At 49.5% G+C, this 26,049-nt stretch overlaps 1 long non-coding RNA gene across 2 annotated transcripts; it reads left to right on the top strand.

Moving 5' to 3' along the window:
* Positions 1-195: 195 nt before the first annotated feature.
* Positions 196-4,627, top strand: LOC106500053 (uncharacterized). 2 transcript variants are annotated; one of them, XR_001295311.2, is made up of 4 exons: positions 196-425; positions 1,557-1,663; positions 2,445-2,516; positions 4,486-4,627. It is a non-coding gene; the product is annotated as an uncharacterized lncRNA (long non-coding RNA). The 2 variants fall into 2 exon arrangements; XR_010886603.1 differs by lacking the exon at positions 196-425 and adding an exon at positions 473-551.
* The last annotated feature ends 21,422 nt before the right edge of the window (positions 4,628-26,049 follow it).

Genomic DNA, 26,049 nt, shown 5'->3' on the forward strand with positions numbered 1-26,049 from the left:
TGGGGTATGGCTGCTGGAGCCCGGGCGAGGGGCTTGGTCGTGCTCCGTGAGGGGCGAGTCCACTTTCTCTGGGGCTGCGGAGGGCCCTAAGCCTCGTGGGGATGCTGCGAGGCAGCTGTCCCGTGTCGTCGTTTTCTGCCTTTTGGCTTCTGGGCTGTGTCCTGTGAGGGAGCCTGGCCCTGTGAGCATGGGAGCCGCTGCTTAAAAGCAAGCTGCTACTCGAGGTGTTGCTTTTGAGAGGAAGTGTGGCTATTAATGGCTGGAAAGGCAGAAAAAAACCCACTGATGGTCCATCATCTTATGACTTTAAGATGGTTCCTTGTTTTTTGGGGCACGGGTCTGGCTCTTCTTTGTGTGTTTGCAGCTGGGAGGAGATGGAGACCTGTGGAAATGCAGGGCGCTTTATATATATATTATTTGAAATAGTAAGTGTGATACTAGTTGCTAAGCATTTGATTTGAACTGCAGGTCCAAGCTGTCTCGAGCTGCACAGGATACGCGGTCTGCCTTGGAGTGTTCCCATGGGCGGAATCTCCTTGCCTGCTGCTCAGGCAATGCAATTTTCTGTATTACTGTTTTTGAAATGTTTTCCAGCCTCGCCCCACTAAGGAGTGGGGAGGCTTCTTGTTTCCTTCTCTGGTGGCCAGTGGGAAGAAGTCAGGTGTGCTTGGCATGCTCCCTGCAGCGAGCCGGAGCGTCTCCCTCATGGGAAGGGCTCTGGTGGAGTTGGGTTACATAAGAAATGGAGAGGCCCTAAGAGGATAACGCCTTGGTCCCTGGGGATGGGGATGGTCTCTGACATGGGCTTGAGTCATTGCAAAGTTGATCGTGGCCCTGAGGTGCTGCAAGGCATTCCTGAGATGCTTGTGTGAGTGCTGCTGAGCAATGGAGGGAGGGATAGTGCTCGTAAGACCGGCCGAAACGCAAATTCTGTCATTGAGTTTGGTCTGTGGGCATAAGTTCAGGCTTGTCAGGAGTCAGCTATTCAGTTTGAGACTGCATGTATGTGACTTCTGCTCCATAGCTGCCACATTTTTCCCATGCATTTGCTGCATTTGTTGCAGCCTCTTTCCTGCTCCGCAATACCTGCACACCAGAGATAGGGAGAGCCTCGTCCGTGGTCCTCTGAGCTTGTGCCTGGTATGTGGAGACATACAACAAGAAAGGTTTCCTAGGGACTTGGTGTCTAATGGGATGATGTGTTCAGAGCTTTCCTAGCTGAGATTCCCTCTCCAGCTTCAAGTTACACTCAGGTTCCTTCCTTTACATGCAATATTTGGTCATCCTGCTCATCCTTGTCATTTGACTCATGCGTACCCTGGACTACTGAGAAGGAGAGAGGTAGCTGTGAAGTCTGAAGGAGAAAAGACCTGTGCTCCACCTTCTTCCCTGTCCCCCTCTCAGCACTGAATCCAAGGGCCTTACCGATGTCAAAGGTTGCATCTAGATTTCCATGAGCCCTGGAAATCAAGCCCTGATGTGGGGTTTCATCCTTGCAGTTCAATATAGGTACCAATGTGGAGAGGGAGAAGGTAACACGTGCTTCTTGCCTTTAGGTGCTGCTAGAAGCTGGTGGAGAGCAGCTGCTCTCATGGCATTGGAGAACTGCTGTAGTGTGTGTTCATTTACAGACACAAGAACTATGTATGCCCGTGGGACAGAGGTAAGTTTGCATGTGGAGCTCAAACTTTGGTGTTTTCCTGTTTTCTGGGGCTGTAACACAATTCTCTGCAAATGCTCCATCAGAAATATGTTTGGGGAGGATCTGAGGCTGGTAGGTGCCTTTGCCTTTGCTGAGGGTGGGCAGCTTGCATGATCAAGTCAGGCTGCTGGGAGAAGACCTTTTGGCTGATTGGATATTAATTAGTTTTGGAGAGAAATATGAAGAATGCAGAATACTATTTTAAGCTTCAGCTTGGCTGAGAGAAGGAAGGAAGGAAACGAGGCCTTGGGGATTAATGAAATGATTTCACTGATGTTTTTGTGGGGCAGTAAGCCCAAAGTCAGAATGCTTTTGACTTGCTGTACTTAGCTGAGGTCACAGACTTTCACATTTAATCCCTTCTCGGGGCACTGGCTTGATGGTTTTATGAGGCTAAGCCTCAAGTGAATTTCCTGACAGACCCTGGCTGAGGGTCTGAGAGGGGGATATGAAGCCCCCAGGATTGCCAGTTCTGCTGGAGCCCCTTGGGCACCCACATTGGAGCCAGCTGTGCTTGTGTGCATTGTGTGCGTGTTGTGCAGCAGCATGGTTATTTCTGCGTCGTGGGATTGGGGCTGATACGGAGAAGAGGCTTAGCCACACTTAGCCAAGCAGCTTGATGCCCACCTAGAGTGGGTAGAGGACATATGCAAAGTAATCCAGAGGGATCTCCGCCTGGTACAGAGATGTGCTCCTCTTGCTGGATGCTTTAACTTTTTGTTTCACCCCTTGCTCTAACCAGGTCCTGCTGAGGCTGGAAGCAGATAGCTGTGAAGCCTGCATTATGACTGCCTGAGCTGAACTGCTTTCATGGGTAAATATAATGCTTAGATCTCCAGAGCTATCACATCAACATCATTCAGCAGCGCGAAAGCAGCTCTGAAGAAAGCCGATATCCATTAGCTTGCTGGGAAAGGCCAAGTCAGGAAAAAGGGAAAGGTTGATTACAGAAAGGTGTGATATATATACAGGGAGAACCAAGTCAGAAAAAGTTAAGCTAGTTTAATGTCCAAGTTAAACAAGACACATGTATTAAAAATACACCTTCCACAGGCTCCCACACAAAAGTCGGATGTGTCAAGCCCCTGGTTCTGGCTACTACACCCAGGCGTTAGCTGAAAAATGAGATTTTGTAGCAGCCCTAAGAAGTCACCTCTCCAGCTGCAGTAGGGTGAGAATGGGGATAGAAATTTGGATTGGTCACTTTTGTTTGGATGTTGTTCACAGCAGTGCAGTACAGTTCTGACAGCCTGTGCCGGTTAATCATCTCGATGGGCAAATGTCACAGAAGGCAGGTGTGAGATTTGCCACTTGTGTATAAGCAGGGAGTTAGAGCTGGAAATGAGCCGTTGGGTCCTATCCATCTTTTGGTCAAAGCAAGATTCATTCCTCATGTATATTGTCTACTCTTTTATCCAGTCTTGTTTTTAAAGCCCTGTGCAACAGAGCTTCCAAGCTTCCAGCCTTCCGCAAAGGAGACTGTTCCCATCGCTCATAAATCTCACTATCAGGAAGTTGTTTCCAAGATTAAAGCTTAAATGTTTCCGCTCTCTAGTTTCATCCCCCAGCTCCCAATTCCCTTCCTGCCATAATCGCCAGATTGCAGTCTCTTCCCAGAGCCTGGCGGTTTAGGAGGATGCACAGTGGGGCTCCGTACCCCACACCAAGGCCCCTATAGGCACTGTTGCATGTCACCTCCAAGAAGACCTGTGTGGGACGCTTTGGGCTTGGGATGAGCTTGTCAAATGGTTCTAAATGCCTTAGCCAAGGCCTTAGCCTTTGAGCAGGCAATGGTGTAATGGAGCTTAGAAAAATATCTCATGCTGTAGTTCCCTCCTGGCTGGTTTGAGAGTAACTTAGAACACTGGCCTAGCCTTTGGCCTGTGAATAGAATTGTTAAAGGTCATTATTTGGGCAAGGCCCGTGTGGTTTTAGGCCAGGCAGTCAATTCACTCGAAGTGGTTTGGCACTCGGGGTCTGTTGTAGATATGGTACCGCCTATGATAAGGGTAAGCAGCGTGATAGTTCCTGAGGGAAGCTACAATAATGAGCCATAGTGAAGAGTCCTGGATTTACAAAATCTATCAGGTGTCTAGGCAGAAATTGCTAAAGGAGAAGGGAAGGAAATCTGCAGGAAATCTGAGCTCACTGGTGGAAGGGAGGGAACAGTGTGGGATCCCAAGTCACTTGGCTGTGGCGCTCAGCCTGTTGTTAGTAAAGCTTGGAGAAGGCTGCAAGCCTTTTTATCAGACCCTAAAATAACAAGAAGCCAAGGGGATCAGTCATGGGAGAGGCTGATTTCTTGGCAGAGACTGGTCTGTGCGATGGAAGAGGCAGGATGTGGCTTTCCCCTGCACTTGTGGGCATGGGGCTGGGGGAAGGCACCCAGTTTTTCCCTCATTTTGGGAACTCCCAGAGGGGTTTCTCACACCGAGTTTTGATCTTCCCTCTGCTGGCTAGTCAGTCCCTCCCCAGCCATCACCTCCCTCAAGCCTGCTATTCTCAGGGCTGATCTGGGGCAGCTCCTTGGCTTGGTTGCAGGAGAGGTTCTGCAGAGTGAACGTTGTCTTCGGACCTCTCATGTCTCCTGTGGCTGCTCTGGCATTTCTCGGTGCAAGTTGGCTAATCCTAAATGGCTCAGTTGTGGTTTCAGGGTAGTTCGGAGGATCCAGGCAGTAAAGGCACTTCTCTTCAGCCTTTTAGGCCCTTTAGCTGGCCTCTTCTAATGCCCTGTACCACTGGATAAAATCTTTTGTACTTTTTTCTTTTTTTACATGAAAAAGCAACACAGATTTCCTCCTGACATTTAACTCAGGCAGTAAGTGACAAACCGAATAAACATGCCTGTTTCACTGGGACAGAGGCTCCAAAATCCTGCTGCGATTGAAATGTTTCGTCATTTCTGAAGTGAAATGCTTCACTTGGAAAAAATAAAAAAAATTAAAAAGAACTCAAAATGATGCGTTTCAATGTTTTTCTAATTATTTCCCCCCTTCTGGCTGGAGCTATTAGGCAAATTTGGCCCCACTTCACAAATAGTTTTCGAACCTTCCAAAACTTCTATTTTAGTGACTCTTCCCGTCATTGATTGAATAAGTTTGATCTCTACCCTGCTTGCCAGCTGAGTGTGTGTTCCCATTCACCCCTATGTGTTCTTTCAGGTTTGCTGCTGGGACCTTCTTTAACACCCTGATACCCCCAGCGCTGTGGAAGCACACATACAGATGTGTGCATTGTGCTCTCACGTGCTTCTAAAGTCTTAAGACTCTTGCTTATATGTATGTCTCTTACATGTGACTGAAGCCTCAGTGCCCTACAGTGCTGATGGCAGGACCTTTTTCAGAAGGACGGTCTGGCTCTCCTAGCAGTTGCGCCCTGTGGCAGATCCGTGCTAATCCCTTCCAGTCAACAACGTTTGCTCCAGGTGAGCAATTTTTCTCTCCCAAACCTGGCTGTTATGAGCATGTTGCCTTTGCTGCTCAGCAGCAGTCCTGGAAATGAGCTGGGGAACTTGCAAACTGAGGAAAGGCAAATAAGCTGGGGTCTTCACTACTGCCTGTTTGTCCTCATGCTTGCTCTGCCTGTGTGAGTCAGAGGAATGACATCTGTTGATTCTTAGGGTCACACATGGTTTTGTTTAGCTTGTTAATCATGGTAGAATGGCCTGCAACTGAAACATGGTTGTTTCCAGAGATGGCTACCCAGGATACGATACAGAAGGCTGAAACATGTTCTTCTGTTCATCCATCAATTTTGGACATTACCTAGCTTTGATCACAGTTCAGTCCTTGTGGTGGCCCTGGGAACTGTCCTGCTCAGGGATGGGTATTACTTCAGGGATAGTGAAGAGGTAGCAAGGTCTTGTCCTTCTTCTTGCGCTTGTGCACTGCTCAGCCTCAGGTGGAGGGCTCTGAAGCAGTGTCTAAAAACACAGTGGTTTTCAGAGCTCCCTTGCATCAAATTTTGGAGTTGTTCCTTAGCATTCTTATGTATCCTTTTGTTCTTCTTTTTTCCTAAGGGCTCCTGATACGAAGTGGGGGCTTTGAATTGCCTGCATGATCCCTCTCTCCTGATCCCTTCCCTTCTATGTATGATTCAGTTGAGCCTAGAACAGGACAAGCATGTACCGCCCAAGCTAAGCAGGCTGGGTTACTCGCACCATTTCCTTCACTCACTCCTCTTAGCATCCTCCTGGAAATAAGGATTTACAAGAAAAAAAATGCAATTTAATTTAGTTTCAGAAAAATAAAATCTTAGTGGTATGGCTAATCCCAAGCCCTTTCTAGCCTCTGATTTTTTTTGTAAACTCAGGTAGATGTATTTTTTTCTTCCTCTTCCAGACTAGAAGGTAGAGGGCCACAGTTGCAAAGTCATCTAAACTCAGAACAGCCTGTGCTGCAGTCAGCATCATGCTGCAGCGACTGATGAGGTTTTGCAAGATCGGAACCATCCCCAGTTTTGCCCCTTATCTCCCACTATAATGATGTGCCGGTTTCTCATCCTGCCGTTGTTCTGGAAGACTCACCACATGCCCTGAAAAATCAGTATTGGAGGCTATTATGGTGAATTCGTAATTCCCATGTGTCAGCACAGCCCTTGCCATGAGTGAGAGGTGCTTCTCTGTGTATTGAGGACCTTGTCCTGCTTTATGGGAGTCCCCTTTGTCATAAGTGATTTGTAGCAAGGCAGTTTCATTCCTATGCCCTGCATAGCTGTGCCACTTGAGGCTGCTCAGAGGTGCCTCGGAGCGATCCACGCTAGCGCAGTGACTGCAGTGGTCCTGAGATGATCGCTTGCATTCAGCTCAGCTGCAGAGGATGTGCTTAGTGGGGATCAGGGCAGCTTACAGGCTAGCACAGCCCTCTTGCGAAAAAGGGACAGCATCCGTGTACTGTGGACAGTCCCATGCAAAAGAGTGAAAAAAGACAAGTGTACAAGCAGTATCTTCTCCAGAAAAAAAATCTTCCTTTTGAGATGGAAGGATGTCGTTTGACTCCTCCTTCCTGCAGCACGGGGGAGAGTCAACCGGCTTTGGTTGAGAAGCCCTAATAAATATCATATGTTAGCTTTAGGGTGCTTATATCGGACAAGACATCCCTTCTGGCTTTTTGCTCCACTCAAACAGCTGCTGGCACATCTGCTCGTGCTTTTGGAGGGTGAAGGAATAGCAGCCATTAGCTTTTTCCGAGTAGACCTTGGCAAGCTCCAGGATGCAAAAAGTCCATAAGAAAGCAAATGGGCTTTGGCTGGGGTCTTAGAGCCTGAACGTGAGCTGAGCTACCAGAACTCACTGTACTGGTGGGGAAGTAAGGAGATTGCAATGTTTGTAATGAGCCTTGACACTCCCCTTCCTGAACTGGAAAACTTCCTGCCCATTTGTTTCTCTCTCTTCCCCCCCCTCCATATTCCTTCTCAGCAGGGATTAATACACTTGCTTTCTAGGCTGGCTTAATAATGACATGACATTGGATCCCGGTGTATCAGCATGTGCGCTCCCTCCCCCTGCAGCCTTCCCCGGCTAATAACATTTGAATCCCTTGGCTAATCCCGGCTGCGTCTGGCAGAGAGGAGATGTCTCAAATGTACTAAATTCCTGAAAGTTTCACAGAAATGGGTGGTTTGCTAAAGTGCCCTAATTTGTGTCCCCACTAAAGGTCTCAGGCGGTTGCCAGCTGGCCAGGCAGTGAGTGTGAACTTAGTGGCTGGTCAGCACATGCCAATTCCAGGGTAGTGAAAGGGAGAGTAGATACAGGGGGATATGGGGCACTGTGCGGAAGAGTAGGGGATAGATGGGGGGAGTATAGATGTTGGAAAGGTGTTTGCATGTGTGGGAGATCTAGCATTACTGCAGTGCAGGGGCTGTAAGCCCGTCATATGGGAAGGAGCTGAGGTTATTGAGGTGTGAGGAGAGATAGGGGCTGTATAAGGGCTTCTCTCACTCCCAAAACAGCCGCTGCTCAGCAAAGCAGTAGAGGGTGGGCTGCCTGTTGAAGTGTGCAAACAGCTCTATGAAAACACTAAGAATATAACCTTGCTTGAAATAAAATAAATCCCTAAAAGCCACCCCAAAGTGAGTCAGAAATGGATAGACAAAGCCTGTTCACTCAGGTTTTAACCTACAAGGCAGGATTGCTGGTGCAAGCACTCAAACAGTGCAAGTCAGGCTTAGAAGCTGTCCAACTGTAAAACTGCTATGCTATAGAGTCATTTAATTTTAAGAACAGGTGAAGATTTTTTTTCCAGAGCTTGAGTTTATGGGATTGAGGTGTCCGTTCCTGTTTATAGGTGGGAACGTGGTCCCCTAAGCACTGTTGAAAAGCTCAACCCTCCGAAGGGCTGGGTTCACCCCTCTCTCCTGCCCCAGGATATGTTCTGCACCAGCCAGCATTTGCTGAACTTGGCTCCGGAGTGTCTGTCTCCATGCAGCTGCCTTTTCTGCTGCATCTCTGCAAATCATCAATATTCATGTGCTTTGTCGGCAGAGCCTCCGAAGGGCTCTGGAAATCCGGAGCTGGATCCAGGGCTGGAAAAGTCTTCCCTGTGTGGGGTCAGGGAGCAGCGGGCTGTGTATTTGCCACGAGAGGGGGTTATGAGCCTGCTGGAGCCCAGGAGGAGTGGGTGCTGAGGGTACTGCAGCTCTGGACAGGGTGCATTGGCAGGTCCTAGCAGTGGTAGGCTGGGCGCAGCAGCACCGTCCACCTACCCCGAAAAGCTTCGTTTTGTGCTCCAGGCTAGCAGGGCTGGGGCCACCCTGGCTTGCAGCCTAGCCGGGGGGATGAGTTGCAGAAGGCGCCTTTATCTTACTCAGCAGACCTTGCTGGGGCTTCATCCCATTTTCCCTGTGAAGGACGGGATGACAGTGGATTAATGCATGACAAGGCCGGATAAGTGCAGATGGATGGTTAAGTGGGCTGGTGTTTAGCAGGAGTTATGGCACCTGCGGCAAGGCAAGTGGTGAGACAGAAGCTCATTCAGCAGGCAGGAGTCTGATCTTTCTTGCTTTGCTCCCAGATGACCGTGTGTGCATGTGGAGAGTTAAAACAGCTCATTCCCCTGAGTCCAGTCAGGATAAGGAATACTTTGTTTGCCTTCCTTCCTTCTTTAGTCTGGTTAAGCATCACTTTCCTTAAACATATTGTCCCATGAGGTGACTCCAATGCCCTCCTATTGTTCCCTGCTTTGCAATGGTGCAACTGTTGGTGTGATTGTAGAGAACCAGTTTGGGGAGCTGATCAGGCTGATCCTAACTTTTTTTTTTCCTGGGGCAGGAACATTTACTTAGCAGGTGCTTTTTGAGCATTTGGCATTCTGGGATCTGAGCTAATCTGCCTGCAGCCAGTGGAACTGCAACACTGTGGTTGCTGAACAATACTAGAATATCCTGCTGTATCTCCTTTTCTGCAATAATGTAAAAAGCCCTAATTTCTCCTGCTAGGTGATCTCCCTGCTCTTGAGGTGGGTATATGTATGAAAGAGCCTAGAGAAGTTGTTTTGTTTCAGCTCAAATACAAAATGGGAATTGAGAGTCCTAGGTTGTATTAAAATCTTTGTTGCTTTCCTCCACTGTTTTGCAGCCTTCGTGCCCATGTTCAAAGATTACTGCTTGAGCAAGGGCTTGGACTTTCAAATACCAGCCTGGGAAAACCAGAGAATGTGGGATGGAGAATGTAGTAAAGGACACTAATTAGGAAACCCTATTCTTTTCTTGGGGGAAAAATACTTAACTTTCTTGCATTTAAAATTTTGGACTCAGTTTTGTGATTTCCTTTGATCTAAAACTCTATGTGCTATTGTGACCCTAAGGATTTTTCATCCAAAAAACCACCTCAAAGCAAGGGCTAGTCTCCAGGGAGTGCTTCAAATGGGATCAAAAACCAGCCTGCCCCATGAACTTTCTTTCTGTGGCAGTTCTTGTTTAAACTTCCTATTCCTGCCCCCGGGCCACTGCCCATACCAGCGTGGCAGTAACTGCTTGGAGGTTACATGGTGAGCTGGAACTGGTTCAGATGAAAAAGAAACCTGCCCCTAGACAGGAACAGGTTTTTTAGCCCTGATAGTGCCCCAACCTTGGTCACCAGGTAGCCGTGGGAGTGTGGGAAGTACATAAAGTTGTACCCCAGCGAAGAGTTATCAGACTGCCCTTCGAGTGTGAAAAGAACGTTAGGACATTGCCCATTCTTCCAGCAACACATCAAGAGCTAGAAACCCCAAAACACAATCACAAGCATGAAGAGTCCATGGAGGCTCTCTAGGTATTCCTGGTGGAACTGGAATTGGGAGTCCTCGGTTTTATTCAGAGCTCTGTTTTTCCCTCCTCTATGCAGCAGCCTTTTGCCTCTTGTGGTTATTTAATTTGTTAGTGCTCCAGAGCCTAGATTGCCTTCAAGCATGTTTTACTGTATGGCCCTACAGGTTCTGGCACAGCAGGGCCCCAATCTCATTTTGGATGTCAGGACACTCATTTAATATAATCTAAAGCCGTGGGAGTTTGCCTTCCCCACTTGTGGCCCTTTACTCAGGATGTGAAACCTTGGGAGCAGTGGAGGTTCTGGGTCCGTTACATGCTGTGCAATGACAGCAGTTGCAGTTTAACTCTTCTGTGAAGTACACTTTATGCTCTGTCTGCTTCACGGAGATGAATGATAGTCCTCAAACCCAATCCATCAAACATAACTGGCTCTATTTTCTAACAAGCCCTCAGAACTGCTCAAGTGGGAGCTGAGAGGGAGACAGAAAGCCTTGTCAACTGGCATTGCTTCCAGGAAAGAGGGGAACCAAAAACCTCTTTCACGACACTGCTGTTTGGTAGTGGAACTGTCTCTGGGGTGGATGCAGAATCCCGATTGCTGGAACAACAAACATCAGATACACAAATGCATACCTGAAAATGAGAAAAGCCCCAGATGATAAAAGCTTTTTGGATCGGGATGGAATGAGGGTTTCACTTATGCTTTGTGCTCTTCTGAGCTAGTGTGCTCGGTGTGGTGGTCCAGACCAGTGATGGGGATTCCTGCCTCTGCCTCCCCTAAACTGGGTGATCCTGGGCAAATTTTATAACATTTTCTCTGAAGTGGCTGTGATTTATTTTTTCCCGAGAAAGGATTTGTTTTTTAGAAGATATCAATTAAAATAGAATCTGAAGCTGTTCCAGAGAGGGCGTTGGCTGGATGAGTGTCTTGATTTATTTTATTAGTTTTTGTTGGTGCTGACATTGTTGACATGTCCATTAGGACTTGTACCAAGGAAAATGGGGAGGAGAGGGGTTAGACTAAAGCAACTTTGCCTTTTGAAATGTTCATTAATCTCCCATTTATACAAGGACATTTTTTCCCCAATTAATCTGCAATTAAAGCATGTTCTAGTTGACCTAGTATGTTGTCCTCCACCCTCTGATTTAGTACTTTGACATAATGTTCTGATTTAGACTTTTCTGCTGATTTGGGGTTTGGTGGGTTTGTTTGGGACCTTTTTTGAGATCTCAAAAGCATCTTGCAGGGTGAGAATTATGTCCATTCTTGACTGGACACATGGTAGCTTGTGTGCTGGTGGCCCCTTTGCATATTCTCCACATGTGCTTCAGATATTGCATCTTTTGGCTCTAGTTCATCACCATCACCCTCTGACCCAGGTTCATATCCTAAAGCCCATGTTATGTTGTCATTGAGCAGGTCCATGTGGGCTCTGCAGAATATGCACATGTTGGAATAAAGTTCTTTTTAACCCAGCTGAAGTGAATTGTTTTCTGCCAGTTTAGCTTGCTGCAGTCATTTAGCGCAGGGTGTGATGAGTGCGTGGGCCAGGGTGAATGTGCAGCCAAGAGGGCAGGGCTGCAGCAGCCAACAGTTGCACTGTTTTGGGCTTACATGGAGCTGACATTGTAGCTGCTCCAGTTAAAGCACCCTGCTTTGACCTACCTCTGTGCCCAAACTCACCAAGCAGATCAGTACCGCAAATGGAATAAGAACTAAGGAGTCCTGATCCTCCAGGTGTTGCATTTTCTCAGGATAAGTTATTAGCAAGCTTGACTTTCCTCTTTGGCTCTGGTGTCTTGGGACTCTGGCTGGCAAGCATGATTAACAAGGGCTGGGGTTTGTAATTCCTGGCACAGAAACAGCATTAATGGATTTGTTCAGTTCCCTTTTATCAGCCTTCCCAGACTGCCTCTTATCTTATTACTTTGGGGAGGACTGAGATGGGATTAAAAGGACGTGAAGGCCTGATAAATGGAGATAGAAACCGAAGAGCCGGGGCAGATCAATACAGGTCCCTCATCAAGAATTGCGGAGAGCTTGCAGGGCTTGCTAATTGAATGGACTGCAGCCCCAGGGAACAAGGCTGCCATGGGCTGGCACAGGAAATCAGGGATGCCAGCGCAATGTGTCACAGCAGTCATGAAACCTTTTGGGCTGGACAAAACGGGAGCACATGTGCAGGCATCCAGCATTTTGCTTCCTGCAAATCAGTCCTGCGCTTCTTTTTTCCTGACTCAACGATTTGCTGTAGCACTGATTAGCATCTTGGCTGGGTGAAACTTTCCCAGGTTTCACAGCACCGTAAAGAGTTGCTGGTGCCTCCAGAATAGGCATGTAAAGAAGCCAGTTATGTTATTTGTGCTGTTCTCCCCCCAGAGATGGACTGATTTTTGAAACATATCAATCACTGCCTGTGGAGGAGCTGTGGATGGAGCTAGGGTCTGGAGGAAGGAGAGGCAATGGACTACACTGCTGTTTGGTATGGGGATAAGGATGCAGAATTTGGAAACTTCTGCAAGCCATCTAACACATCTGAGATTGCCAAGGGAATGAAAAATGGGACTTGTGAGAGCAGGTTTCTCTGCATCTGGAGCAAGACCATGAACATGACCTTTATCCTGAAGGCTCAGCAAGCTGGTGCCTCCTCCTGCATCCTTTCATTTCTTTATTCTCATAGATTGAAGGGGAGTATATGCTTATGATGGGGTCAGGTATAGGCAGCCTTGTCTTCTTCCTGTTCATACAGAGGCAAGCACCAAATCTCCCTGTTCAGCACAGGGCCACGCATCAGCATGTGTTCTACCTTTGTGAATTTTGCTTCAATAAGTTGGTTATAGCAAGTCTGCTGCTGCAAAGAGTGGCTCGTCCTCTATGACCAGGAGAGGGCTGCAGGGTCCTTTCCCTGCAGGGCTTCTCTCTGTTGCTTTGCCTGGAATTAGTGAGGCTCCTAACCTGTAGGAGGGTGGGCAGGGGGCAGTTCTGCCCTTATTCCCTGCCTGCTGGGATCAATGTGGCAAAGACTTTGTGGTGGACATGGGCACTGAGTAATTTCACTTGATGGTGCCATGTTTCAGCCAAGCTTTGACACGAACCCAGCCACGAGTCGAGAAGCAGCTTCTCAAATTGGCTCCTGGAGCAGAGACATTGTGCCTGTCTTCCCGCAAACCAGTTCTTTCACTTCAGCTTGGGAGCTCTAAAAAGCATCCCAGACTCCCCTGAGGGCCCCTCTTTTCAACACCAGCTCTGCTGCCCTTCACTCATTTCCCTACATACTTTCTCAGGATTTTGGTTCCTGTGCACCTCCAGCAAAAACCAGAGAAGGGCTTTCTCTTCACCTGATGCTGGTTGCAGATCTCTGCTACCTCTTCTCCTCCCTGTTGTCTTTCCCTTCCCCTTGTTCCCTCATTTAATTTGCCTATGCTTGTTTTGAATACAAAGCTCCTCCATCACAGTGTTTATAGTTTATAAAGCCTTGGGGCCATTGCTTATTCTCCTCCTTATATCCCTACTTAACTGCTTTGGCTCCCTGTGCCCTTTCTCTGCTTCCAAAGTATCCAGGATGAATCACAGTCCCTGTCCCCAGCTGTCTGCTACATAGTTCCCAGCAACCCGTTTCCCAGACACTGAAGAAGTTCAGTCAGAAGGTCCTTCTCTTTCTCATCCCTTAAAAGCTGCTCTCTCTGGAGTCAGCAGCAGACATCTTTGTCTCTCTTTTTAGCTGCTGCCTTTTTCTACTCCTTGCGTTCCTCACGCCTCCCACAGCCCACAGGAGGAAGGGCTGGATGCCCATAGTTCTTGATTTCCACTGGGGTCTTTGCTTGGTTGAAAGTTTCATTGGGCCTTTGCAGATGGAATTGGGGCCAGGAGTTCCTGGGAGATTCAGGGGTGCTCTCTGGGAAAGGAGAGAGGCCTGGAGAGGTCTTTACTGTTACAGAGAATCATCATTTCACCCATAAGTGGCACTCACTTGGCTAAAGGGGTTGCTGTTGAGGGTGAAGCTCTGCAAGCCTCCCTTGAGCCTCGCAAGCTTGGAGCAAGCCTTGAACAAGATCCGTCTCTTCTGTGCAGTGCCCGGGAAATATCCAATTTGGGTTGGGTAAACAGTGTGGGCATTCCCCCAGCCAAGTCTGGTGCTCGGAGCATCTCGAGAGCTTTGGAAGCTGTTGCCTGACTTGGTGCTGGCTGCACATGCTGGGCCTGGGCTCATCTTCCTGCCACCATGTTAAATGTCATCAGCTTGCCTTGTATCCAGCTTTCCATATCAGCTTTTGTTATGGTTTCTCCATGTCTCTCCCCGAAATAGGCTGGTCTGCTCTAGAGCACAAATGCCCTGGTTCCCATCTTTGCAAGAATGTGGTGAGGAACAAGTGCTGGCCGCATCCCAGCTCTTCATTTCCCTCAGAGAGCTCCTGGAATGGGGGAGTTTATTCGTGAACAAAATCCTCAAGTTGCGTTCTCTGTCCAAACAAGTGAAGCAAAGGAGCTGATGTTTGTCTGCCGGTGGGGACTGAAGCATTTGGAGAACATGCGTATGGTGAGCAGAAGAGACAAGTGGGATCAGGATGTGGGCAGCTGAGTCCTGTGCTTTGGTCTGAAATGGAGTGGGAGCAAATGATGGAGCCTGGTGTCAGAGAGACAGGCCCACATCCTCAAGTCAGGGCTTGCAGAGAGGAGGAGCCAGTAAAGTTGATCCGTTAACCTGATGGAGCAAAACCAGAGCATGGCTGGAGCTGTAAGAAGCCAGAGATGCAACATGTGCCAAGTCTACACTGTGGAGCAAGAGTGAGGCCAGCCAAAGGGCAGGGAGCATTGAGCTTATAAACAACAAGGCAGGGGCCAGGGGGAGAAGCCACAGAGGTGGCCCACCCCAGCGAAGCCCTCCTTGGTTAGGGCACTGCAGTGGAACCCAAGCAGGTCTGTGAAGGCGAGTGCAGCTCTGTGCTTGCTCTGGGCAGCTATATGGCATCTAGATTAGAGCCTCTCTCCCCCAGCTGGGAGCGTGGGCAGAGTGACCCCGGCCTACGACTCCAGCCAGCTGTGCAGAGGCGAGGATGCCGTGTCAGAAGTCCTTCCAGTTGGGTCAAGCAGTGTCACTCGGCTATGAACCTGGGGCTGCCAAAGCACCCTGCAGTACAAGTGAAGACCGCACCCATGGGTGAAGGCTGCAGAGTCAGCAGTGCACCGTTTCTGATCAACCTTGGCTGCTTTTTCTTGGTAGAAAGGTTCTCACAGACATCAAATCCCACTGCTGCTGCCTGCGCTCTCCTCCCATCGCCCAAGACATCTCTCTTTGCTTTCTTATCCTGAGAACATATGCTGCTGACCTGGGGCTGGCAGGAGGCAGAGCTCAAGAGGCACAAGGTCCCGTTTGTCCCAGTCCTGTTCACGGGAAGCGAGGACAGCAGCAGGCAGGGAGACGAGCCAGGCCAGCTCAAAATAGACTCCTTGTCAGAGTTTTCCACAAGACCTTCGAGACTCCTTATCTCCCTGCTGCTCTTCTTACGCAGGATGAATCGCAGATGGAGCAGCCTCGACAAGCAGCATTACTTCAGTCAACCCAAAGCTTCCTGTTGTCTGGCAGCAATTTGAGGCCATTATCCCAGGGGGCCTCTCATTTAGCAGGAGGCCTAATTGGGTGGAAGTGAAACTGGCCCAGCAGTAGAAGTGGGGAGCAAGAAGCCTGGCTTTGGAGACAGGAGCTTTAGCAGAGCGTTGGTGTATGGCCTTGGTAAACTGTTAAAAAAATGCAGGCAGCTGGGATGGGGACAGTAATCTGGTTTTTTTTTGGGGGGGGACGGTCTTGTACGTCTCATGCTGTAATATCTGAGCCACTTTCAGCAATGCATAGGGTGACAGCCCAAGCCACCCTAAGGTCTGTGACCTATCTTCCCTGTCAAAATAAGTGTACTCCTGCTAGGAACCAGGCAGGTCTACTTCTTTGTTGTTGGGAAGAGTGGCCCTGCTTTCTGGGCCCTTCCAGCATGTGCCGTAGAAACTGGAACCTGTTTCTGTGCTCAGACATCACCAAGCCATGGGCTTGTTTCTAGCTCAAGGGAAAGTTTGGCAGCATGTCCTCACGGTACTTTCCACAAGTACTTTCCTGACCGGGTAGGATTTTCTTGTGGCCTTAATGAGACATCTGGGGGCAATTAGTTTTCTGTTTTATTACATGCCTGTCCTTTCTCATTGAACGTGGCATGCTGGAGCAGTGCTGGTTCTCCAGCCCCATCCTGGGAAGCAGGGAGGGAAGGCAGGAGGTGCTGTGCAGAGCTTTGCTCCCTTCTTTCTCCCTTCCTGATGTTCATCACTGCTCTGTGCCTTGTGCCCATACAGAGTCCAGGTCCAGGCATAATAATCTCACCCAAGCCCTGAGGCAGTGGAGGATCAGACCTGCAGTGCCCAATCCTGCTGTGACCTGTTGCTCTCAGACAAGTCCTGAGATTAAGGTTGAGCCTGCTTCCCACCCGCAGTATCCTGAAGCTTCCTAGAGTAAGAGATTACAGAGAGGATTAAATATAAACCTTTGCTGCTGCAGTAAATCATGTTTTTCATGGCTTCAGACTATGCAGAGAGGGGAGGCAGTGTAGACCAACAGTTCCCATGGACTACGGTATTGCTGACCCCAATTATTTCCAAGTGATAAATCACCACCTCTCCCTGATCTATCATAAACTACTGGATTGTGTTAAAAACCGAGCAGCTTAGAGGAAAAATAATAGGTGTCCTTTTTCATTGCCTCTTAGTTCTAGGACTTTTGGGGTGGTGTTTTTGAGGTTTTCTCTACAACCACAAGAGTTTAAAAACTTCACTTATAGATGTGTGTGATCACGAGGAACTGAGGCTTTGAGATATGTACTAAAAATCATGAGACCTACAGCACGTTTGTAAGGGCTTCTATCACCAGTAGACATTAGCTAAAGGAGGTCTTTCATCAGGGAACTTGAGTGATTACTTTGGACAGAATTGCCATTATTTTTATTTTACCGAAGGGGAAACTGAGACACAGAAGAGTGACGTTCCTTGGCCCGTGAGGTCCCACTGCCCTGACCAGTACCCGTACTGGTGGGGATGCTGGTCGTAGCAAAGGTGGGCCAATACTCGGTGCTAGGAAGCACCAAATGGAGAAGGTAATGCTGGGCAGCTACTTAATCATGATTTCTGAGAATGAAGCTTTTCATTTTAGACAAGTTCTGATGAACTGTTCCCTTAATTAATTGACTAAGACATGTGGACCTGCAGAAAACACTCTAAGAAATGTATTAGAAATCCTGCAAGGAAGAAAGGAAAAGGCCATTGAATGGTTCCCCTGGGAATGACAGGGCTTTTTTGTCTTTTATTTTCCCCTTGTAGTTCACTTAATCAGCTAATGGTTTTTGCTGACAGATATTTATCAGGCTGAACATGCTTTCCCTGGTCTTGGAAAAATAGAAATCTTTACTCCTGGCTCCAATAAAAAATTCAGTGCAACACCCCTGAACGAGCTAGTCTGAATATCAATCCTTCTCTTGGCATCTCAGCTCTGGGAGTCGTTAAGAAGAGAATGGCAAAAGCAGAAAGCAAAGCCACCCAAGGTTAGAAACAGGCCTGATTATTATTATTAATTTTTTTTTTCAGCCAGAAATTTCATATGCTTAATGAGCTGAGGGGCATAATGTGCTAACAGCTATCCCCAGGGCTGGAAGCAAAGCTGCCCCAGCCCCAGCACAGCTCCCAGTAATGTGTGAAGCAGCCCTGTTCTGGCGTGGGAGAGGATTTTTGGAGCAAGTACCCAGTAGAGTGCTGTGATCCAACACTCCTGTATCCACATGAGGCTACACGGTCACCTCTGTCGCCAGGTCCCAGCTCCAGCATTGTCACTCTGCTACCCATCAAGAGTAATTCACCGAAGCGAAGGAGGCTCCAGCCTGTTAGTGACTTACTGCTCTTGCTCCGCATGCCTGCCTCCCTATCTCTAGAGCGAACTCTCCTCTCATTTACACTGTTTGCCACCCTGTGGTTTTGATTTGCTCCTTTCTTACCCCAATTTAGGATGTTGAAAGCTGGCTCCCCAAATCTTGCATTGGATCTGGATTCAACACAGATGTCAGCCCTGTCTGCAGCAAGTGAAAAATCAGCGGAGACGCATCTGTTTGGATTAACCAAATTTGGCCTTACCAAAATATCTGTTAAACACGGCCCAGGAAAGCAAAACATCCAAGGTACGTTCGGTCGTGATGTTGGATTTATTATCAAGCAAACAATCCGTAACTTGCAAGATGCTGCTCCACACCATAAATGCAGTTAGACATTCTTTCCAGGGCTAATGAGAAGGGAGATTGATGTGCAATCCCATCCTCTCCAGCAGTGCCGGCAAATATTAGCGTCTTCCTTTTTTCTTTGAGGGCTTCATGGTTCTGAGAATTACTCAAGTGAAATTTTACAATGAGTGCCTGCTGCTTTGTGATTTTTGTACATCTAGGGAGTCCAAACAGGTTTACATAAGCTCTCTCTTGCTCTGTGCGTATATAAATATATGTGTAAACATATATATAGTTATATATTTTATAAGTATGTGTGTATAGACTAAAAGGAAATCAACCCCTATTCTGTTGCTCAGGGCTGGGATCTGGAAATTCACTTTGGTGAGTATTTCTTGCCAGACATTAGCTGTGAATTATATTTGGAATAAAATTTTTAATTAAATTGGTGTTTGTGAGCTGCTGGGGGGCTTTGGCCACTATCTTGCTGAGGAAATAAAATGACTTCATTTGTGAGAGCCGCAGGGTGAAGGAAACCAGTTTCCATCCTGGTTGGATTGCAAGGAATTTGCAGAGGAGCTCAGCATTCCTGAAGGAGAGGAAGCTTTGGTGTGTTTAACCAGGGAGAAGTTGCTTCAAAGCTCCTGGATGTTGCTTTTCAGCAGGAATCAGAGGGATGCCCTGGACCAGGCACCAGGTACAAACCAACACGGGGATTTGCATCCTCCTCCAGCCTGCTGAGATGCTTTGACTGAACCAGTTTTCCTCTCCCACCCTTGTTCTGGTGGTTTGGTTGATGGGGCAAGCCCCAGCACAGCAGTAGGACTTTTCTCGTGGCTGATGAACTATAATGAAGCCAAAAGAGGAAGAGAGCTGCGTTCTCAGCTTGTTCAGATGCTTTTGCCCAGGTGCTGGGCTGAGTCTGGCTATGGCGCGGGCTGTGCAATGCTTCCCAGGCCTTTGGCTCTTCGCAGAGCCGTCTGCTTCCCTTCATGTATTCTCATTGCCCACTGCCTGAGATATAACACGCTTCATTCGTTTCTGTCCAGGCACAAGTTCTTGGGTTGCAAGAATATTTGAGGAAAGATTTATCCCTTCTGATTGGCAGGAGGAGAAAGCTTTCCGCTCCCAGATCTCCCCGCTGTCACCAGAAATTGACTGAGCGGTACATTGTGGTCACAGTGCCGCTGACAGTCATCTCTCACACGGTGCATAAATGGGCAAAAACATCGATCTAGGACGACAGCCCTGTGGCCCTGGTTTAGGAACAGGTATGAGTGACTGGAACCAAAAAGGACCTCCCTTGACATGGGATTAGTCCTGCAGTAATAACCTGGATGTAACAGCACTGTGCTGTTGAGAATGGACAGTTGCAGCTGGACAGATAGGTCTAAGGTGGAAATTTCTGTCCTAGCAATGAAACTGGATCCCCAGTGTAGGATAAATCAGAGCATCTCCACCAAAACTAACTGAGCTCTGGTGATTTACACCTGCTGAGGATCTGTGCTGTTGTCCTGGGAGATGATAAAAATGATCCAGCCCTTCCAGCCCTGCTCTGCAGTGACTGCTGCCTGGCTTTAAATAAGAAACAGGCCCAGCAGCACTTCCAGCTTACCCAGCATTTCTCTCTCACGGACCTCTGAGCATTTTGCACTGGCTCAGGAGTGTTATGAACTGGCAAATCTTGAGCAATGTATTATTCAAAACACTCTGGCTCTTGCTGCAAAATTTCAATTGTGGTTCGTAGGTTTGGGCTGAGACTATTGTATTTAAATTCAAGGCAGATTTTATTCACTCTTGGGGAATGAACACTAGATCATTACCTTCCTGCTAGGAAGTAAGCCCTGGCTGCACAAACCTTCACAGAGACCCTGGCCCTGTGTCACCTGGCTGCTCTTGCACCGTTCAGATAACAGCTCTGCCCCTTGGCCAGATTGCCATGTGCTCCAGAAACCAGCCGAGATGTTGACATGTTGCATTCATAATAGCTTCTGGATGAGGGGAGAGGACAAAGGACTGGTGAGGGGACCCAGGGCTAAGGAGCGGTTTATGCTCCCCTTGCGCAAGTAGCCTCTGATTTTGGCGGGTTAATGAAGGTCCAACCCTCAACAGAGGAAACCACCCTGAAGCCTGCTCTGTGTCCCCAGGGGTTCACGACTAACACGGGCCCTGCAGAGGCTGCCTTGGATAAATACTTGGAGCTCACCATGGAATCTAACACTAATCTTGGTGAATTATTTAAACTGGTACAATCTCTATGGCTGAGGCTGAGAAAACCTCAGATTTTGTTTCAACCAAAACAGGAGTCTGCACAGCCATCAGCACCAGATAGTCTTAGCTGTGTTGAAATCCAGCTGGTTGGGGAAAAGCAGTGTAAAATTTGTCACGAAGCAGAGTGCGAGAGAGTCCCTGGGTAGGACTTGTCCTTGCTTCTGTGGAAAATGACAGTAAATCAGCCCAAAAGAGAGGGGTAGGGGCTGCTGTTTGGAGACTACAGGAATCAGTGATCCATGCAGGGCAGGACAGGACAGGACTGGGGCAGCCCACCCTGCCAGGCTGGACATGGACAAAGAGGTCTCCAGGATGTAGTGCTGGCCACAAGCCCATCGCCTCAGGGCCGCGAGGCGGGACTGGGGAAAGAGCCCAGGGGCTGAATGTGGCAATGCACTGACACCGGGTTGCGTGACTGACCCTGCAGCCCCCATCTGCTTCTTCTGAGCAGCAGCCCAAGGCGAAAGCAGGTCCGGAAACCCCAGCAGATGCAGTTTGTGACACAGATTAGCAGGGCTCTGAGCTGTCGTAACAGGACAGACCCCTTGCCTGCAAGCCTCGGCAGTGATTTCTGCTTTGGTTTCTATTAACAAATCTCTGCGGTTATGTGTTCATGCTGTGCAGCGAGGGGCAGAGGGTTCAAAGCCAAGATAAATAGTCTTGGGGTCTGGCCGGGGCGCTAGGAAAACAGCGCAGCAAGTAATTTGGTTAATATGTTCAGACACGACCATTATCCCGTCAGTGCTTCCTGCAAGTGGGATTCAGCCAGAGAAAGCTTGGACGGCGGCAGGTTAGGCACAACCAGCGGGGCTTTGCCAAGCCGCCGTGCTGCGCCGTAAGGGCTGCAAAGGCCACGTACCCCTGTGCACTGTCCTGGAGCCAGGTGTGGCAGGGCTGGGGGCAGGAAAGCAAAATCTCTTTCTCATCTGAGCTCCGCAGGAGGCAAAAGAAGATGTGGCTGCTTGTTTTGAGACACGGATGTGTTGTGGAGGATGAAGGCTGAGCCTTGGCCTCTCCCTGCTGTGAGTGGGATGGGAGAGGTCTGTCCCGCACAGGGCCATCCCCAGGTCCCATTTGTCTGCCGTGATTCATGTTTGGCCACGAGGGACAGCAGCCAGCTTCCCAACGGCACCGATTCTGGTCGAGCTGATTTGGCGCATTGGTACCTGCGAGGTGTGGGGTGAAGGGGATCCCGGACCTCCCGCAGCTGGCGTACCATCTGCAGCCTGCTGGGTTTTTCTTGGTGCTGGATGTCGTTATTCCCACTGTTGTGGCATTAATATTCCTCTCTCGTGCTTGATTCCCAGGTATGCCACGGTGTATTTACACTGCTCCGGCAACATAGTAGGTGTGAGCAGGATCTACAGCTAAGCACATTCAAAATCTTTGGCTGAATGAGGCAGTTCTGGAGATCCTGCATTGCAGCACTCAGCTCAACGCAGAAGTCCTGCTTTAGAGACCCCAGGAAAGGGACTGGTTTCTGTGTCCTTGTGCCCAGGCATTCTGGAAAGCCATGTCTTCTGGTACAGGTCCGAGAGAGCAACAGCTCGGTCAATCCTTGGAGTGAGATCTTGTAATGAGCAAAAAAGCCAGATAATCCAACATCACCTTGAGAAGCAGTGCTGAGATGTTCAGCTCCCTTGATTCTCAGAGGAGAGGGAATAATCCCAGAAACAAGGGGCCTCTCTGAGAATCTAAATTAGAGTCCATCCTTTAGAGCACCTCCTCATTATTTATTTATGTTTTTTTCCTTTAGCAAATGTCTTCAGCAATCCTGGTCTCTCCTGTTGGCTCCACAGGAATGAAAGAGAGGGAAACGTCACCAGCAGAAGGCCCTCCTGCCTGCTGGCTCCCTTCTCCGCCCTTTGCTGGCTTCAGAAAGCAGCAACGTGTGGGTGCCAGCCAGCAAACAGCATGGTAAGATTGGGTTCTTGAGAGTTTTTTGCCAGTGCAACTGATTTTGAGCATGCCAAGACCAGCCCCTCTGCCCTGAGTCCGTATATAACAGCTCGCTTTGGCAAAGAAACAACTGCAGCTAATGGGAAGAGCAGCTTATCTTGCAGGCATCAAAATGGTTCAGACCCGAACCTCCTAACCCCTGGTGTGCTGTCACTTCCCTATCCATCAGCAGTTCCAAAATTTATATTCTGTGCTGCGTTGCTCCCTCCAGCAAGGTTTATCACATGCCAGAGGATGCCTTTTGCTTGTAGGGTGATGTGCCAGCTGCAGCTGGGTGGAACGCAGCCTCATCACGTCTCCTTGTATAAGGGCCCTGTCCCATGCACAGATGCCTTTCTGCAGTCACGCGGGCCACCGATACTCGATGGACCACACATTGGGGAGCTCTGGAGGGTGTGACAGAGGCCTGCTGAGCTACAGATAACACCGAATCCAGCTTCAAAACATGCAGAGGGAAGTCTCCAGCTGGGAAAAGACAAACTTACTCTGTTGAATGTTTTAGGTCCAATTCTTCAGCTAGCGCAAGCAAACAAGCGTCTGCTCACTTTAATCCCCATCTGCACTGAGCAAGGATGTTGCTGTTCATCATCCAAAGACTGTTTTTGCAAAGGAAGGAAAGTAAAAAGCAAGATAAATCTACTACTAATGGTGAATCCTTTGAGAAAGCCAAACAGCACTCCAGGAGCTGCACTGGCAGTGAGATGCTGGCAGTGTCTGTACGGCTCTCAGTGGCCAGCTCTGGAGCACCCTGCGCCTTACCACATCCTGCCCACACATGGCGTCTCTGAGCTGGCCAAATACTGGCCGCTGCAGATGTGCAAGCAGCCAGGTCCTATCCGCTCTGCGGGCTTCCTCCAGCTGCACCAGGGGCTTCGCTTCTGCCCTCGCTGTCTGCACAGACCGCAGCAGCTCCGAAAGTGGATGTGCTCCCCAAGCCCTGCTACATCCAGCTCATCCAGGCATCCGGACTGCCACGCTCCAAGGTGGCTGCCGGAAGAGATGGAGAACAGAAGTAAAAAGGTACTCTGGCTCATCAGACACTGTAAATAGCCAATTCACTGCCTGGGCTGGATCATGGACTTGTATTAGGCCCATCTCCATGGAGATTAAACCCTGCTGCCACTCCAGCGGATCAGTTGGAGAGCTCTGCTGGCAGCGGGGCACATGAGGATAAGAGGAAGTTTCGTTCATGCTGCCTGCCAAGTCTAATCAGGATCTTTCCACACTAGCTCCTATCTGTTGGCATCTCTCAAGAGTGGACAGACCTGTTCTTCCTCCGGCGCTCTGGGGAGGAATAAACATTTTACGAGTCTCTTGCGCTGATTTAAGAATGGAAAGAAAAACTGGGACAGTGAGTTGCAGTCACCTGTAAAGAAGACGACTTTGGGAGCAGCTCAGTGTCCACGTGGAGGTCATGGAAGGGCCATCACACCATTTGCATCTTTCCGAGGGCTTGAGAAAACTCAGTTGGCTGCATGCAAAGGAGCAGGATACAGTGACCTTCACATCTTCAGCTCATCGTGGTGGTCTCTCTGCTGGGGCAGAGCAGCTGCGTTTCTACCCCAGGTGGTTTTCCCTGCAATTCCCCAGCTACAAGAGCAGAGGGCTTCCCTTATGTTTTGCCTGCAGAGTTTGACTGAGGCTGCACTGGGTTTTTGAATTGCAAAGCGCAGTAAATCACAGCCCGAGCGAGGCTGCCTCCAGCTGCATGGAGAAGGCTCCGAGTCCACAGTCACTTAGCTGCTGCACGGTAGCTCCAGAGAAGTGATCTGTGGATTAAGTTTCCAGGAATTGGCGGGGCCCAACTCAGTTTTGAGCCACCAATTCACCCGATTAAAAATAAACACACAATTATAGGCGGGCTCTGCTCGGTCACAGCTGATTTTTATCGACCCCGGCTGGGTGTCGGGAGGGAAAGAGCATTCGGCTGAAGTCACTCTCTTTCCATTCCCAATCCATGCTGCCTCGGGAGGATTTGGGAAGCTGAAAGTTCGAGTCAGGGCCTCTGTGGAATTCTGGCTGCTCAGAGATTTTCCCACCCGTTCATTAGGCATACAGTGCATTCAAGTTTATTTCCAGAGGTTTTAAGGGCTCAAAGGCTCATTGTGTCCATCTGCTGCAATATCCAGTTTCTGCAGGAGCCTCGAACCTACGATGTGCTGCATGTGAAGCAGATGAACGCTAACCACTGTGCTACTGCAGGGCTTATTGCTGGGCGAGGGGGCTCTGCCACCCTCCCATTTTCCATCCCAAACCAGAGAAAACAGCAGAAGTTCAGCCGAGGTCTAGATACGCTGTCGTTGAGCTAAATGGAGGGACCTCATTGCAGTGCGAGGCAGGGCGCTTGCCCTGTGCTGGGTTTGCAAGACGCTGCCTCTTAGGGATGCGTTGTATCGAGGTGCCCAATTCCTGGCCCTGCCCTAGAGCAAAGTTTAAGTGAGAATGATTGGATTCCTGCACTCCATCCTGCCCTCTGCCTCCAGGCAGCGGGTGGACACCGCCTCTGGGAGCTAGAACCCATCCGTGCTGTGATAGCCAGGAGATGCTGCGGGGAAGCAGCTGGGTTGCGCTGCCAGCTCCCGGGGCAAAGGACCCCCGGCTCCCGTGCAGCCCTGCACGGCTTGCCTCTCACCGTGGCAGGGGCGAGGAGAGCCGGAGGGAGCGGCAGGGGTTATCAAAACGGGGTGGCTCCTCTCTAAGATGGAAACTTCTCCTGCGGCCAGAAGCAGCGGTCTTGGCTTGTGTCCCCGCTGCCTGTCACTGAGCCTCGCCACCTTCCAGGGTTCACTTTGTTCACAAAAGAGCCTCAGATAAGCTTCTTGGCAGGGGTGCTCCGCTCTGCTGCGGCACTAGTGAGACTTGAGGCGGTTTTTATTTTTATATTAACCTCTTGAATCCCTTTGGAAAGCACAGCTCGGGCACAAACCCCGGAACCAGGGCAGCAAACCCACCTGTGGGAAGCTTGGGCATCGCCAGGGGGGTCAGCTCACTCCACGATCCCCTGCCCACGGTTGCGGCCATCCTGGCTGAGTGCTGCGGAGGTGACAGCAGCACTCGGACATGGACCGAGCCACCCGGGCCTCAGCCCCGCGCTGCGAGCGCCCAGTGGGTAACAGGAGCCTGCTGCCTGATGAAAACAGGTTTCCAATCATCTCCTGCCTGAGCTGCAGGAAATCCCACCGCAGCCACGAGCCCGCGCGCCTGGATTTGGCCCCGTGAACCGCCTGAGAAATGCCAGCAACCTGGGTGACGCTTTTTTCTTTTTCTTCTCAGCTGCGGTGGAGTCATTTTATGCAGTGATGTGTTTCTCTGGGTTTTTTGCCGGTCTTGTTAGCTGCATTAAACGCGCTGCCTGTGCTCAGTGATTTGGGGGAGCCGATGCAAGGCGCTTGGCGAAGCGCCGAGGGGGGATGCTGCAGGGCCAGCCGCCCTGCCGCCCTCCTCGGCCGCGCCGCCCCGCTCGTTCATCTTCATTACTTGGGTTGTTTATGTGAGCGAGAGTTGGCCAGAGGCGCCGGGCCCCGTTGCGTGCCAAGGCAGGAAGCAGGCACCGGCACGAGCTCTCGCGGTTGGCACCCACCCGTCTGCTCCCTCGCCGGAGCAAAAAGTCAGGATGCGGCCGCCACGG

The sequence above is a fragment of the Apteryx mantelli genome, chromosome 30 (assembly GCF_036417845.1).
Source record: "Apteryx mantelli isolate bAptMan1 chromosome 30, bAptMan1.hap1, whole genome shotgun sequence".
Taxonomy (NCBI): domain Eukaryota; kingdom Metazoa; phylum Chordata; class Aves; order Apterygiformes; family Apterygidae; genus Apteryx; species Apteryx mantelli.